Source organism: Montipora capricornis, chromosome 14, assembly GCF_036669925.1.
Source record: "Montipora capricornis isolate CH-2021 chromosome 14, ASM3666992v2, whole genome shotgun sequence".
Lineage (NCBI taxonomy): Eukaryota > Metazoa > Cnidaria > Anthozoa > Scleractinia > Acroporidae > Montipora > Montipora capricornis.
In genome coordinates this window covers 43,574,675-43,589,674 of record NC_090896.1, presented here as the reverse complement: position 1 = coordinate 43,589,674, position 15,000 = coordinate 43,574,675, and the positions used below count along the sequence as shown (strand labels likewise).

The window sequence follows — 15,000 nt, the reverse complement described above, 5'->3', positions numbered from 1 at the left end:
AGAAGTCATTTTTAGGAACAATATTTCTCGAATCATCCATTAAGGTCCAATTTGTTCCGCTCGTAATTCGGAACTCGGAACAATTGGTTCCTTTTTAACACTAAAGGATCATTTTGTTCCGTATTTTTATTAAAAAAAAAAAAAAAAAGCGTTCCCATATTATCAAAAGGAACACATTTTTAGGAACAATAGTTCTCAAATCATCCATTAAGGTCCAATTTGTTCTGCTCGGGATTTATTTAAAGCTACTTAGCTACACGGAAATGAGAGAAGTCGAAACAAGGATGCAAGCTCCGGGAATCGAACTCAGGACCTCTTGCAGCAAGGCAGCTTACTAACCTACTGTGCCATCTTTGTCCCTGATAGAATGGAAGTCATTTTTAGGAACAATATTTCTCGAATCATCCATTAAGGGTCCAATTTGTTCCGCTCGTAATTCGGAACTCGGAACAATTGGTTCCTTTTTAACACTAAAGGACCATTTTGTTCCGTATTTTTATTAAAAAAAAAAGCGTTCCCATATTATCAAAAGGAACACATTTTTAGGAACAATAGTTCTCAAATCATCCATTACGGTCCAATTTGTTCTGCTCGGGATTTATTCAAAGCTACTTAGCTACACGGAAATGAAAGAAGTCGAAACAAGGATGCAAGCTCCGGGAATCGAACTCAGGACCTCTTGCACCAAGGCAGCTTACTAACCTACTGTGCCATCTTTGTACCTGATTGTAAAGTAGTCATTTTTAGGAACAATATTTCTCGAATCATCCATTAAGGTCCAATTTGTTCCGCTCGTAATTCGGAACTCGGAACAATTGGTTCCTTTTTAACACTAAAGGACCATTTTGTTCCGTATTTTTATTAAAAAAAAAAGCGTTCCCATATTATCAAAAGGAACACATTTTTAGGAACAATAGTTCTCAAATCATCCATTTAAGGTCCAATTTGTTCCGCTCGGGATTCGGAACTCGGAACAGTTGGTTCTCATGCGATAAAAGTAAAGTAAAGTAAAGTAACGATATTTAACGTCGATAACTCGTAACAGTAATTTAGCTGACAAACCTTAGGTCAACGGTGCGCTCATTTTACTCCCCCCTCTCCATCACTGCTCCGCTTTACGGGTATTTAAAGCTACTTAGCTACACGGAAAGGAAAGAAGTCGAAACAAGGATGCGAGAACCGGGGAATCGAACTCACGACCTCTTTGCACCAAGGCCGCGTACTAACCGACTGTGCCAGCCTTGCCCCTGATAGAAAGGAACGCATTTTTAGGAACAATATTTCTCGAATCATCCATTAAGGCCAATCTGTTCCGCTCGGAATTCGGAACTCGAAACAATTGGTTCCCATGTTGTAGATAGGAACACAATTTTTTTTTTTGGAACTATACACCTTTTACTGTTCATTCACGCATTTCGAATAAACGATTGTATGGAGGTGCAATTGATTGTGCGTCTCCATGCAAATTGATTATTTTATGTCTCTAATACGCCATTGATTGTCACACTATGCAATTGATTTTCTATTAGTGTTAATGATTAACCATTGCGCGAGATTGAAAGGATATTTGTTATCTTTGATTGTCCAAAGGTGCAATGGTTCATCCGTTGATGCTATTGAATGTTAATTCACATGCAAATAGCGTTATTGAAAGTTCGTTCGCGTTATTGAAGTTCATGGAAGTGCTAATGAACGTAGTTTCGACTGTTGACGTAAATGAATGTATCTTTTGCGTAAATGAACAGCAAAAGGTGTAGTTCCCAGATCACCCATTAAGGTCCAATTTGTTCCGCTTGGGATTAAGAATTCGGAACAATTGGTTCTCTTTTTAACAATAAAGGACCATTTTGTTCCGTATCTTTATAAAAGCACGTTCCCATTTTATCAAAAGGAACACATGTTTAGGAACAATAGTTCCCAAATCACCCATTAAGGACCAATTTGTTCCGCTCGGGATTCGGAACTCGGAACAATTGGTTCCCCTTTTAGCAATGAAGGACCATTTTGTTCCCAAGTAGTATGAAAGCACGTTCCGAATTCATCAAAAGGAACACAAAAAAGAGGAACAATCTGTTCTCGCTTTTCAAGAGGGGACCGTTCCAGAACCAAGAAAAGGAACACCTTTGAAAAACAAAATGCGCTCAAAAACATCGCTAGTTAAAAAGAAAGAAGCCAAAAAGCGACTAAAAGATCACTTTGTGGAACACAATCGAATGCCGAAATTTTGCTGACGAAATACAACACTCAACTCAAAAAAGGAAACAAAATTGAAATTTGGGAAATGTTATAGAAGAAGAACAAGAACAAGAACAAGAACAACTTTGAGGAAAGTCAGGATAAATAAGTTAGGTAACTTACAAAAACAGCAATAATCGTGGTAGATCACGGCACTGTTTTGGTTCTTTAGAAGTTTTTCAAAAACTAACATTTGTTGGTCGTGTTAGTAAGCCGGCGTGTTAGCATGGCAACAGTTGTGACGGCACAAGGAGGGGGTTTAAAACTAAACATGGCAAAAAATGACCCCTTTGAGGGAGACATTTGCTTGAGACTGAAAAATTGGTCCCGCTCATGCGCAGTTTGAAAGGGCGGGCTCTGGGGCGGAATGAAGAAGACGAAACAAAATGGCGGATAAAGATTAGTGACAGGCCTAGTGACAGGCCTGCACGGACTCCCTGTGTGATTTAACTGTAAACTAGACCATCCGTGAGGGTACACTGGGTTGCCTGTGGTACGTGCACCGTTCCAGACAATTTTGTTCAAGCTGGGGGGGTCATTAAGACCATTTAAGGGGTCACTTAGAAGTCATACAAGCAGAGGCCCTTTGGCTCACAGGTCCTCACACGTTCCTACGACGAAACAGATCTTTTTCTGAGGTTAAAAACCTGGCTACCGGCCTATTAATTAATTAATCATTTGTCAGAAAGAAGAAATTCCTGTCCTCTTTAGAAAACATAGACACGCATTGATTATGTGTGGTAGTGAAGTAACACAGCGATTTATTCGATATAAAATGTCAACTGAGCTGTGTGTTGTCTTTCAGGAGATTCAAGTATGTAGCTCTATCAGTGCACGATATTGTTTTGGTATTGTCTATCATTGTAGTGCCATGCTACTTTTGGTTGCACAAATAAATCGCAAAATCGAAAGTGACATCGCCGGAATTCAGCTGGCGCCGTGATTCGGTGTCTCACATTTGCAGACTGCAGACTGCAGATTGCAGACTGCAGACTGCAGACTAATAGCGCTGATAAACAGTATTTAAGTCTAAGAACCCATTTCAAATAGCGCTGATAAACAGTATTTAAGCCTAAGAACACATTTCAAATAGCGCTGATAAACAGTATTTAAGCCTAAGAACCCATTTCAAATAGCGCTGATAAACAGTATTTAAGTCTGAGAACCCATTTTAAAATGGTTAGCTTTCAATTATTTGCTCTTAGAGACGAAAACCTCCTCCTATTTCATTGCGTGCGTGAAGACAAAAAACTCAATCGTGTTAAATTACACTCCGTGTAAATAAATTTCCCACGAGTGTTTAGCATCAAACCTTTCACTGAAAGACCCTTTACTTGAATTATCAAGCAAAAAATGGGCAACAAGCATTCTTTCAAATAATTTTTGACTAACAGGAATTTGTGAAATTTCCAATTGTTAGCAGAAGACTGTGCAGAATTGAGTACAGATCCAAGTCTCTGTTTTGTTAAACCCATAAGTTACTAGAGAATTTTCCATTTGATTTCAGCGTTGTACAAAACACCGCACTCGTACAATATTAGAACTACATCTCACTTTGATTACGGCTCGACGGGCGACAGATTATTGTCGAAGTCCATTACTCGTCGCTTTTAAGATTCCAGATTTTTTTTCAGCGCCTTTCTTGTTCAGTATCCAATTGACTTTCCATTATTAAGCCCCATAAGGGTATATTGTGCTTAAAAATCCACTAAAACGCCATTCGCGTTACATGACTCTCGACGCCATTGCCGTTTACGTTAATCATTCTACTGTGTCCACCAGAGAAATCTACGCATTTCCCACTACCCTCTCGATCCTAAGACAATACGCGCAAAAGGCTCTATGCATAAAGACACCACTTAGCAGGGGAATGACAGGCAAGACTTTTACCGACACGGAAAAAAATAAAACGACGAAACGCTACACAGATTCCAACTGGGTTTGCCACACTGGCAACCCAGTAATGAATGTAGTCTTCATTGGATAAATTAGTGACAGGCCTGCACGGACTCCCTGCATGATTTAACTGTAAATGAACGTAGCCTTTATAGCTTAGCTTTAACGAGCCTGTCTGAAAGAGATTTACCTCTTCTGTACGATAGGATAGGCGGATTCTTGAAGATAGTGTTCAGCAAAGGCTGATTTTGTATTAAGTCCCAGTTTAGCATGAGTATATTTTAAGGTTACACACCGTTGGGTGGTATGTTGTGTCGAATGGCAAGATTTTTTTCCGTGCTTTTGCTTTTTGTTGGAGTGCCGACTGTCTTCCGGCGAAGCTGACTTATGATAACGTTGTTTGTATCATCTTGTAAGGATAGCCGCGCGCAATGAGGCGCGTATTAAAATAGGTGATACTGTCATTAAAGGCTGTTTCAGAAGATGTCACGTAATTTTTTGGCATGTTCTGTGTGTTCAGGCTGTGTGGAAGAAATGTTAGATGTTAGGAAGCGAGAGAAAATCGTGAGAAGAAACTGTCAGGCTCCTCTCAAGTGCAAATTTTTCTTTCTAAAGAAACTGTGGTACTGCGTCGGTGGGAGATTGAAACAGGAATTGATTTTATCAAACGAGTTGATTAAGGTCGAATAGATGCCAATCTCTTTCGGTTCAAATAGCGATTGTTATTGTAGCTCATACGTGCTTCAACTTATTTTTTTCGCTTTCGTGTCAAGCTTAACTGCATTTCCTTACTAAAGAAAACCAAGCTTAGTTCAGAGGGCTACAAGAAAAGACAAAAAGTTATGATGTAGTTGCATTGTAACTTTTTCAGCTTTCAGCTTTGGTTTAGAACTCATGCCAAGGAAACTCTTAATTCTTAAAGTCTAATTTTTCACAAGTTGGGTAGACAATGCATGACAATTGCATGAACAATTGTTCCTTCTTCCACAGTTCCACACAACGCACACACAAAAAAGATGGCGGACAGTAAGCAGGGTGGAGACGGCGCTCCACCAAAGCGAGGTTTTCAAGAAGTATTATCTACCCCAGGTAAAAAAAGTGGCAGTCCTACAAGGAAACAAGCTACGACGGTGACCGAGGGCAGGGGCGGATCCAGGAATTTCTGGAAGGGGGGTTGTACACTTTTGACCTAGCCTTCATCACCAATGGTGTGGAAGGCGAGTGACGGCCCAGTTCCTCTGGCGCGATCTCTTAAGGGGGTCCGGAGCCATTCCCCCCCTCCCCCCCCCCCCCCCCCCCCTTTTCCACCCGAAAAATATTTCCGATTTTTCCCTCTAAACCGCCATTTCCAGCATTCCTGAGACTTGAAAAGCGTTGTGAAGGCATGCTATAAAATCTGGAGTTTATTTTATTTCTCAGCCAGAAACCCAAAAATAATAGTGCATAATTAAAAAGGATAGCAGTATCAACAATGGTTATTTGTCGTTTCTCTTCATATCTCCACGTTAATCAAACAACGTAGCCTGAAAGCGTCTTCTAGGATGAGCTTTTACAAAGGCCTCGCATATCTCGTCTACCTCGAATCTTTCAGGGTAATGCATAGCAATGACAGCGAGATCTGAAAAGCGCTCTTGAGACATCGTCGATCTTGTGCAGGTCTTGCTCCTTTTCATGAGCGAAAAGGACCGCTCAGCTTCCGAACTACTGATTGGTGGGGTGCATGCAATGAGAAGAAGACGATGGATGTTTGTTTTCCACGGTATGTCGAGGCTTTTAACTGTTGAAAATAGTTATTAGTGTAAAAGATTTAAATTAAATGACTTTTTTTTTAAGGAACTACGAACTGCCCTGATTTCTTTGTATAAAACTCTGTTATTTTCTTCATTTCCCAACGTTGAACGCATTTCAACAATACTCAAGTTGGTCCCAATCCCACTCGTTTACTTTCAATGAACGTCACCTGTTCATGTCGCCTGTTATATCTGATCCTAAAACGACCTTCTTACAAGTAATACCCTGCACAAAAGTCACGAGATGTACATTACCGTTTCATAACTTGACAAGCAGTCGAATGGTGGAAGTGATTCAACTTCGCAAGAAAAAAAATTATTTATCATTTTAGGAAGAATCAAACAAAAAACCAAACAAATGCTGCTCAAAGGGGGTTGCAACCCCTGCCCTCAACCCCTCCCCTGGATCCGCCTCTGGAGGGAAGAACAAATGACCCTTACGAACTTTGCGATTTATAAATCACAAGGTTACGAACTTCGCGATTTATAAATCGCAAAGTTACCAACTTTGCGATTTATAAATCGCAAGGTTATCAACTTTCTTTGTTATCAAAGTTCGTAATGTTGCAAATCACAAAGAGTGATTTATATGTGCGATTTACAAATCGCACTTTTGCGATTTAATAATATAACCGCAAACTCGTGAAATTCATGCCTGCGGGCTCGTGGTCCAATGTTTTGATTTTTTGGTGCAAGACAAAACTTGAAAGACCGCTCTCCTCAGCCGTCTCAGGAACTATTTCTGATGGATTAAGTTTTCAGGAATCATCACAGAAAAGTGAAGTAAGGATAAATTTTATTTTCTTCATCAATTTTACTTCGATTGATGGCGAATCGGTCTGAATTGTAAGCTTGGTTTTTTTAATTTGCAGAGCTCGAGATCACAGATTCTTTATCGCACTGCATCTATCCCACCAACCGCTCCTTCTCAAGTTTGCACGATTTCATCTACAATTGTAGTTTCATCTATACCTGTGTCGTTACAAGTTATCATTAACGAATGAGAGAAGTGATCTTCGGACTTAGGTCGACAATTTAAGCAACTGTCTCTTTTTGACACCTAAGAAATTCAAGTAACTCAAACGGTATTCGAACCCATGATCTCTGTGATGCCGGTGCAATGCTCTCTGAAGCCACACACTTGGGAGAGTGTCTTGTTTCTGTGAAGGACTCGATGAATGAAATGAATCTATATTAACATTAGCAAGATTTGTATTAGTGCCAAAATGCAAACAAGTACATATTACATAGACCGAAAGGAAATTGAGAGTTAAAAGTAGGATGAAAATCATTTTCTCCTGAATTTCATATTTACGTCCGACATAGACACTTTTGCGAGCGAAATGATGTAATAATATGCACTTGTCAGCATCTTTTGCATCTTGGCACTGATGGAATTTCTGCTAATGTTAATAGAGATTCATTTCATTGATTGACTCCTTCACCTCATGAAAAAGTGGTCACCAACCGGCCGGTACAACACGCATATAATGATAATATAAATTTTGCAATAAAAATGTTAATGTAGTAGAGAAGAACTATATTAAAGCACAAAAGTATCTTACAATGAAGAGGAAGCCCGCGTTTTATTGACTAATCGTGTTCGTTACCATGGCGACACCTGTATTCTCACATGTGAAAGAAAGAAAGATATGTTCACTGCACGCGGTGAAGATATGATTTTTTAGTAAAAGGAGAAGTCCTGGTATTTCATCAGTATTTATATAATAAAAGGTCATTTTTCTATGAACAGACCTGATTGCAAATGAAATTTCACAAAAATTAAGAAACTTTTCTGAAACTAAAAACGCAAAAATGAGAAACAAAAACTAAGTTTTTGTTCTAAAATTAAAAAATCGGGTTTTAGAGTGTGAATAACTCAAGTACGGGATATGACCCATCCCTGGGATTTTGACAGGTGGTTAATTTCCTATTTTTTATTTATCTCGATTTCTTGACATTTTTGAACTATCTGTTCATGATCAAAATACGAACTCTATATTGACAATAAAATATTGAATGGTATTCAGATCTCGTTTTGCCAATTTCATCATAATCTGATACAACCGTGTTGGTGAATCAGTGAAGTAGCAAAAAGTATTTTCCGATTCCCTCTTGGCAGGCCGAGTGAAGGCCATTATGGCCTCTTGTCTCAGTAAAAACCAATTCCTACAACGCAATCTTTGATTAGCTTCGGCTGTGATTTCTTGAGCCTCCGTTGAGCTTCTCTGAAGGAGTACTAATTACAGCGGGGACGAGGCAGTGGAATCGTGTGCCATGTAGAACTGGTCGTTCACGCAAGAGTTTCACAACGAACAAATTTAAAACCGTTAGGAAACATGTTTAGGGAAAGCACGGAAGTAGTAGTGTAAGCAAAAGCTTATACAATACCCTAATCTTACCTCTATTTGATACCTTGATGTAAACAAAGCTGCTTAAGTTCTGTTTGGGCTCCCTTCCCGAAGCTCGTCAACTGAAGCACTAAAAAGCTTAGATTTCAAGCCTCTCTCTTCGAGAAGATTTTTTCATCGTTGCACTGCTATTCACAAATGCCTGATTGGGTCAACTGATTTTAACTTTAATGTTATTAGAAATCGTGCCCTTCACCCCCATAACACAGGGAGCTCCAATGATCTTTTGTCTTTTCCACGAACTAATAGGGGTAAACAAACCTTCACCTTCCAAGACGGGTGAAAGACTGCAAAAGCCTTCCAATTGATTTGAAAGAGGCCGATGATTTATCCATTTTTAAAGCCAAACTGAAAACGTTTTTAAAAGATTTTGCTTTATAGTGAATCCAATGTTTGGGTGTCTAGAGTTGATGTAATCGAAAAATATAATGGCATCATGTTCCGAGTGAAATAAACAAAAAGTGTCGTCAACATATCGGCAGTAAAATAACATTTCAGAGCCTTGAAAATTTTTCAAGGCTCTGAAATAGTGAGCACTTAGTCAGTGATAGGGCCTCTTACATCTTCAAACACCTACAGAATTCAAAACATTGTCGCACCCTGTCTTCAGGAAACTGTTTCCATATTTTAGATCACGCCTCTACGACTTCTCAACTCAAGATAAAAGAGGCGTTTCAAATTCAAAGAGAACAACCTTCTATTAATAAACAATTGCATTACGTAAACCTAAAACTATCCTTTTAATTTTCACATTGTCACGTTTTATGTACATTCCGTTGTTACTGGCATAATTAGCACTTTTTCCTACTAATAAAATAATTCAACTTAACGCTTTGTATATTAATTTACTGAAGATGACAGAAGTTTCTGTCGAAACATGTCTTGTAATCTCAAAAGTTTTGTCCTTTTCTTTAAATTTCTGACTTGCCTGCTGATATCAAGATCCTTTGGAAACAATAAAAAATGGATATTTAGAGGTGCCTCTTTATCGGCTCAGAAGGTGTTTTAGTGCTATTTTATAACTGCACGCCCAATACAATTATTCGGCAGCAATATCGTTTAACAAAATTATCACGGAACCAATTATCTTTAAATGCCGCTATGTTTTGTGCACAATTAGCAAGAAAAATTTGAATAACGGCCTATAAACAAAGATTGAACTAACGACGCTGGCAAAATGAAACATTTCTACCGAAAACACCTCATCCGCTTTATCTTGTTTGTCTTTGTTCAAAATACTCGAAATGAAGCATGTTTATAATCCTGCCTTCGTACAAAAAATGTTGAGCAATTAATGATTAATTGTGGTTTTTTTTCACATGATGGTAGGAGAAATATTTTTCGCCGGGTTGTTTGTTTCATCTGAGGTTTCTAAGTAAGTGTAAATTAAATGAATCTGTGTTTACAGGCATGTTGAACTACTATCAGCTGTTAAGACAACTGTTTCGCCTGCCAGTACAAAAGACTCAGTGATATGGCAGATACGGCTCTCGTCTGATAAAACATTTGCCTTAGAGGGTGGGGGTGCTTTGGGGTGCAGGGATGGCGCCGTAGTGAGAGGACTCTCCTCCCATTAATGTGACCCGGGTTCGATTCCCAGACTCGGCGTCATATGTGGGTTGAGTTTGTTGGTTCTCTACTTTGCACCGAGAGGTTTTCTCCGGGTACTCCGGTTTCCCCTCTCCTTGAAAACCAAGATTTGACTTGATTTGCTTTCATTATTAATTTCAGTTTACAGTGTCCTCAATTAGTTAGTGCTCCAGCGCTAGAACCCGAGGGGCGGTACTCCCCTATAAGGCCTTAATGGGGACGTGCGGCCAGCCAGGGTATGTTTTTCGGAATTTTTGTCTTGAACAGGGTATCGAATTTATCATTTTTGTCTTTATCAGGGTAACCATCAATTTTTGTCTTAAACTGGGTTAAATGTCTTAAACAGGGTATCAAAAATCGGAATTCTGTCTTAAAATGGGTAGGAAAATTAGCGATATTTGTCTTAAACAGGGTCAGGGTATAAGAGGCCGCGCCGTACCTCCCCACCCAGGGATATGTCGAGTACCCCCCCACCCCTCCCGGGCGCTAGAACTACTAGACACATAAATATATTTACTTTCATTTCCTTAGAACACGCTAGTTTCAACCACTTTAACAAGTAGACTCACTTTGAACAATTTACGTACTCACATTTAAATCAAACGGTTTACTTATCATGTTCTGTTCAGCAACCTGCAAAGTAAGCATAATTTTACAGGTCAAAACACTGATGCTGTAAAATATATCCAAAACTTTCTAAGACTTGACTTCGATTTAGACTTATGCTACACAATTTTCTAGTTCACCTCAGAGTCCCTCCTTGTTTCACACAAAATGAAAAGCCCAAAAACGATTCCACTGTCACCTAAAGTCCTTCGCTAACTACGCATACAAGATGACGCGCACTTTCATATGACTGTGCAACTTTTTGCTTTGACAACGGTGTCTTTTTAAAATAACAATGGTGTCTTCCTCTTCCTCTTTCAGTTATGAAACGGGGTCAGAGGCCACTGGAATGAAAAGACAGCTATGGGCAGCCGTCACCGCCAAAAATACAAGCCTAGCTAATGGTTAAGAATAAACCGGAATGGTTTAATTGTCCTTTGTAGAACGGTTTATCAGAATTTGAAAAGATGTATTTAAAACACAAATGGACAAGTCACCCTTAGTGAAATGAAATAAACAAACATTAAATGGTTTAGACAATTCAGAAACTGTGTAGATACCCTTGGTGAATTGATTCAATGAAAATACGAGTGGTTAAGTGTTTAATGAAATGGATCAGTCACCTTATGCAATCATCGCAGTTAACACAGAATTGGTCAGTGCCAAAGACCACCGGTGTAACTATCCTTGTCAAAATGACAAAGTCAAGTCTTGAATGGATCAGCATACTTTGACATGATATGCAGTGAAACGGTAAACAGTCCAGCTTACCGTACATTGGTTCAGTGATGTGACAAACGGTTCAGAGTAGTCTGAAATGGCTTATTTTATCTGCAAATGGTTAATCGTGAACCGCAATGGTCTAGCATAACATTGATCGGTTTACCATAATGTCAAACGGTTTAGTGTTACGCCAAATGGCTTAGCGTGACGACAAATGGTTTAGTAGAAAGCGAAATGGTTTAGTGTTGCAGCAAATGGTTTGCGCCGGAACCGCCAAAAATACAAAAGTGAAATGGACAAGTCAAGATTGAAATGGAATAGTCAATGTGGGGTCTTAAGTCACAACCCATACGTCATTCAGATAAATATTGGCGCGTATTTGCCCCAACGAGGTTCGTACCGCGAAGTGTACAAGTCTGATCGGGAACAGGTTATTTCTACCAGTACCGCCTCGTTTACTCGACTCAGTGATCCTTATTCCTCTAAGAATCCTTCTTTGTTTTTGCCTAGTTTAGCTGGATTGGTAATTTTTCTACTCTGATCATTTTGCCGTGATATCGGCAAGTTATATACATGAACTGGATCAAAGTAAGCACAGGAGACATGGGCAGGCCGTGTTTTTCTTTGTCTTCAACTGTACGCTAGTTAGCCACTGACAATCAGTTTCTGAAAATGTGAGTTTCTGTAGAAACCTGAGCATATTTCTCTATCGTTTCAAGCCTTTCCTTGAACCTCTGAATTAAAGTTAAATACACTTGCTACCCGTTACTCATAAACAGCTTCCATGTCTTAAAACAATCAATCGCCTTATATTACGAATGCTCTGGTTCAAAGTGTCAGGTAGCTGTCCCGTAAAACGATGCCTCTTAACTGTATGTCAATCCTTTTGTTTCAGGTTACAATTTTTATCTTCAGTTCCATAAATTCTAATAACAAAGGATTAATCATGGTAAGGTTTTTTTTCCCTCTGCATTTTAAATACCCTTCAATAGCCAGTTAGAACATGAAGAAGATGAAAGAGGATAAAAGAAGAATTGCAAAGTGAAACTCCTGAACACGGCCTTATAACGACACTAAAAGAGCGGTATCGTTGAAAACCGCTGCACGTTTCTATATAAAGCAAAAGTGCTCATAACAATCAGCAATGCAGAAATGTCAATGGCCATCTACTTAGGTCAAACTCTCAGATGGAATTCCTGTCAGCGTTATCTACCCGCGAAAACGGCAGCGGTTTTCAACGATACCAATCTTTTAGTGTCGTTATTTTGCAATTCTTCTTTTATCCTCTTTCACCTTCTTAATGTTCTAACTGGCTATTGAAGGGTATTTAAAATGCAGAGGGGCAAAAAAAACCTTACCATGATTAATCCTTTGTTATTAGAATTTATGGAACTAAAGATAAAAATTGTAACCTGAAAAAAAAAGGATTGACATACAGTTAAGAGGCATCGTTTTACGGTACAGCTACCTGATACTTTGAACCAGAGCATTCGTGATAAGGCGATTGATTGTTTTAAGACATGGAAGCTGTTTATGAGTAACGGGTAGCAAGTGTATTTAACTTTAATTCAGAGGTTCAAGGAAAGGCTTGAAACGATAGAGAAATATGCTCAGGTTTCTACAGAAACTCACATTTTCAGAAACTGATTGTCAGTGGCTAACTAGCGTACAGTTGAAGACAAAGAAAAACACGGCCTGCCCATGTCTCCTGTGCTTACTTTGATCCACATTCATGTATATGACTTGCCAATATCACGGCCAAATGATCAGAGTAGAAAAATGACCAATCCAGCTAAACTAGGCAAAAACAAAGAAGGATTCTTAGAGGAATAAGGATCACTGAGTCGAGTAAACGAGGCGGTACTGGTAGAAATAACCTGTTCCCGATCCCACTCGTGCACTTCGCGGTACGAAACTCGTTGGGGCAAATACGCGCCAATATTTATCTGAATGACGTATGGGTTGTGACTTAAGACCCCACTTTGACTATTCCATTTCAATCTTGACTTGTCCATTTCACTTTTGTATTTTTGGCGGTTCCGGCGCAATCCATTTGCTGCAACACTAAACCATTTCGCTTTCTACTAAACCATTTGTCGTCACACTAAGCCATTTGGCGTAACACTAAACCGTTTGACATTATGGTAAACCGATCAATGTTATGCTAGACCATTGCGGTTCACGATCAACCATTTGCAGATAAAATAAGCCATTTCAAACTACTCTGAACCGTTTGTCACATCACTGAACCAATGTACGGTAAGCTGGATTGTTTGCCGTTTCACTGCATATCATGTCAAAGTATGCTGATCCATTCAAGACTTGACTTTGTCATTTTGACAAGGATAATTACACCGGTGGTCTTTGGCACTGACCAATTCTGTGTTAACTGCGATGATTGCATAAGGTGACTGATCCATTTCAATAAACACTTAACCACTCGTATTTTCATTGAATCAATTCACCAAGGGTATCTACACAGTTTCTGAATTGTCTAAACCATTTAATGCTTGTTTATTTCATTTCACTAAGGGTGATTTGTCCATTTGTGTTTTAAATACATCTTTTCAAATTCTGATAAACCGTTCTACAAAGGACAATTAAACCATTCCAGTTTATTCTTAACCATTAACTAGGCTTGTATTTTTGGCGGAAACACGGAAGCATAATTTTACAGTTCAGAAGAAATGCTGAAAAATATATCTAGGGTGCGTTTTTTTTTTTATTCTTGAATCCAAAAACGGATTTTGCGTTTTTTTTGGCGAAATCCAAAAACGGATCATGAATGCACAGTTTCCACACTCGAGGAGGATACTTCGGATTAAATCTAGATCCGGATTTTTGAGATTCATCACATCGGCGTTTTTTTGGAAAGGATTTTTGACAAGCGGGTTTCCGTGCAAAATACACAGCAGCTACCGTACGTGACAGTTTAGCCCAAATGTGTTTTTCTCGCGCCATTTTTACCATACGATCGAAGACATGAATAGGTCGAAAATAGTTAGGTTTCCTGCAAATTTCACACCAGAAATTACACTAAAGGTTACTTGACAGCAATAATATATACGAAACCTTTAGGCCTGACAGGAGCCTTAAAATTAGGCCTGAATTTGAAGGCTAACAGCAGCCTCACACGACACTAACTATCAGCGTTACAATTAAGCATGACACAAGCCTTACATAAACGTCGCGTGAGCGTTAAAAAAAGTGCTTTTCAGGCTCTTGTAATGTTTTTGTTAGGCTCATGTTATGCTGCTTGTACTCGTATCAATTTGGAAAAACCAAAAAAAAAGTGAAAGAATTTAAGTCTCGTTGCTGGGTCATGTTAGGTTTTTTTTTTGTTGAAATATTATCGGCTTAATGTAAAACCTGTCATTCGCGATAGGGAAAAAACACACGCACGCTCCTTTTCAGCCTGTTAAATTTCTGTCATCACATTTGGGCATCTCCACATAAATACACCGTCAAATGAAAATTCTGCTTTTCATGGCGTGACCTCATCCGCTTTATCTTGTTTGTTTTTGTTCAAAATACTCGAAATGAAGCATGTTTATAATCCTGCCTTCGTACAAAAAATGTTGAGCAATTAATGATTAATTGTCGTTTCTTTTCACATGATGGTAGGAGAAATATATATTTCGCCGGGTTGTTTGTTTCATCTGAGGTTTCTAAGTAAGTGTAAATTAAATGAATCTGTGTTTACAGGCATGTTGAACTACTATCAGCTGTTAAGACAACTGTTTCGCCTG

General features: G+C 38.9%; 1 protein-coding gene across 5 annotated transcripts in view; it reads right to left on the bottom strand.

Annotated features, from left to right (window-relative positions):
* Positions 1 to 15,000, bottom strand: part of LOC138033731 (neurogenic locus notch homolog protein 1-like) — an 80,505-nt gene that overhangs the window by 59,331 nt on the left and 6,174 nt on the right. The window lies entirely within an intron of this gene.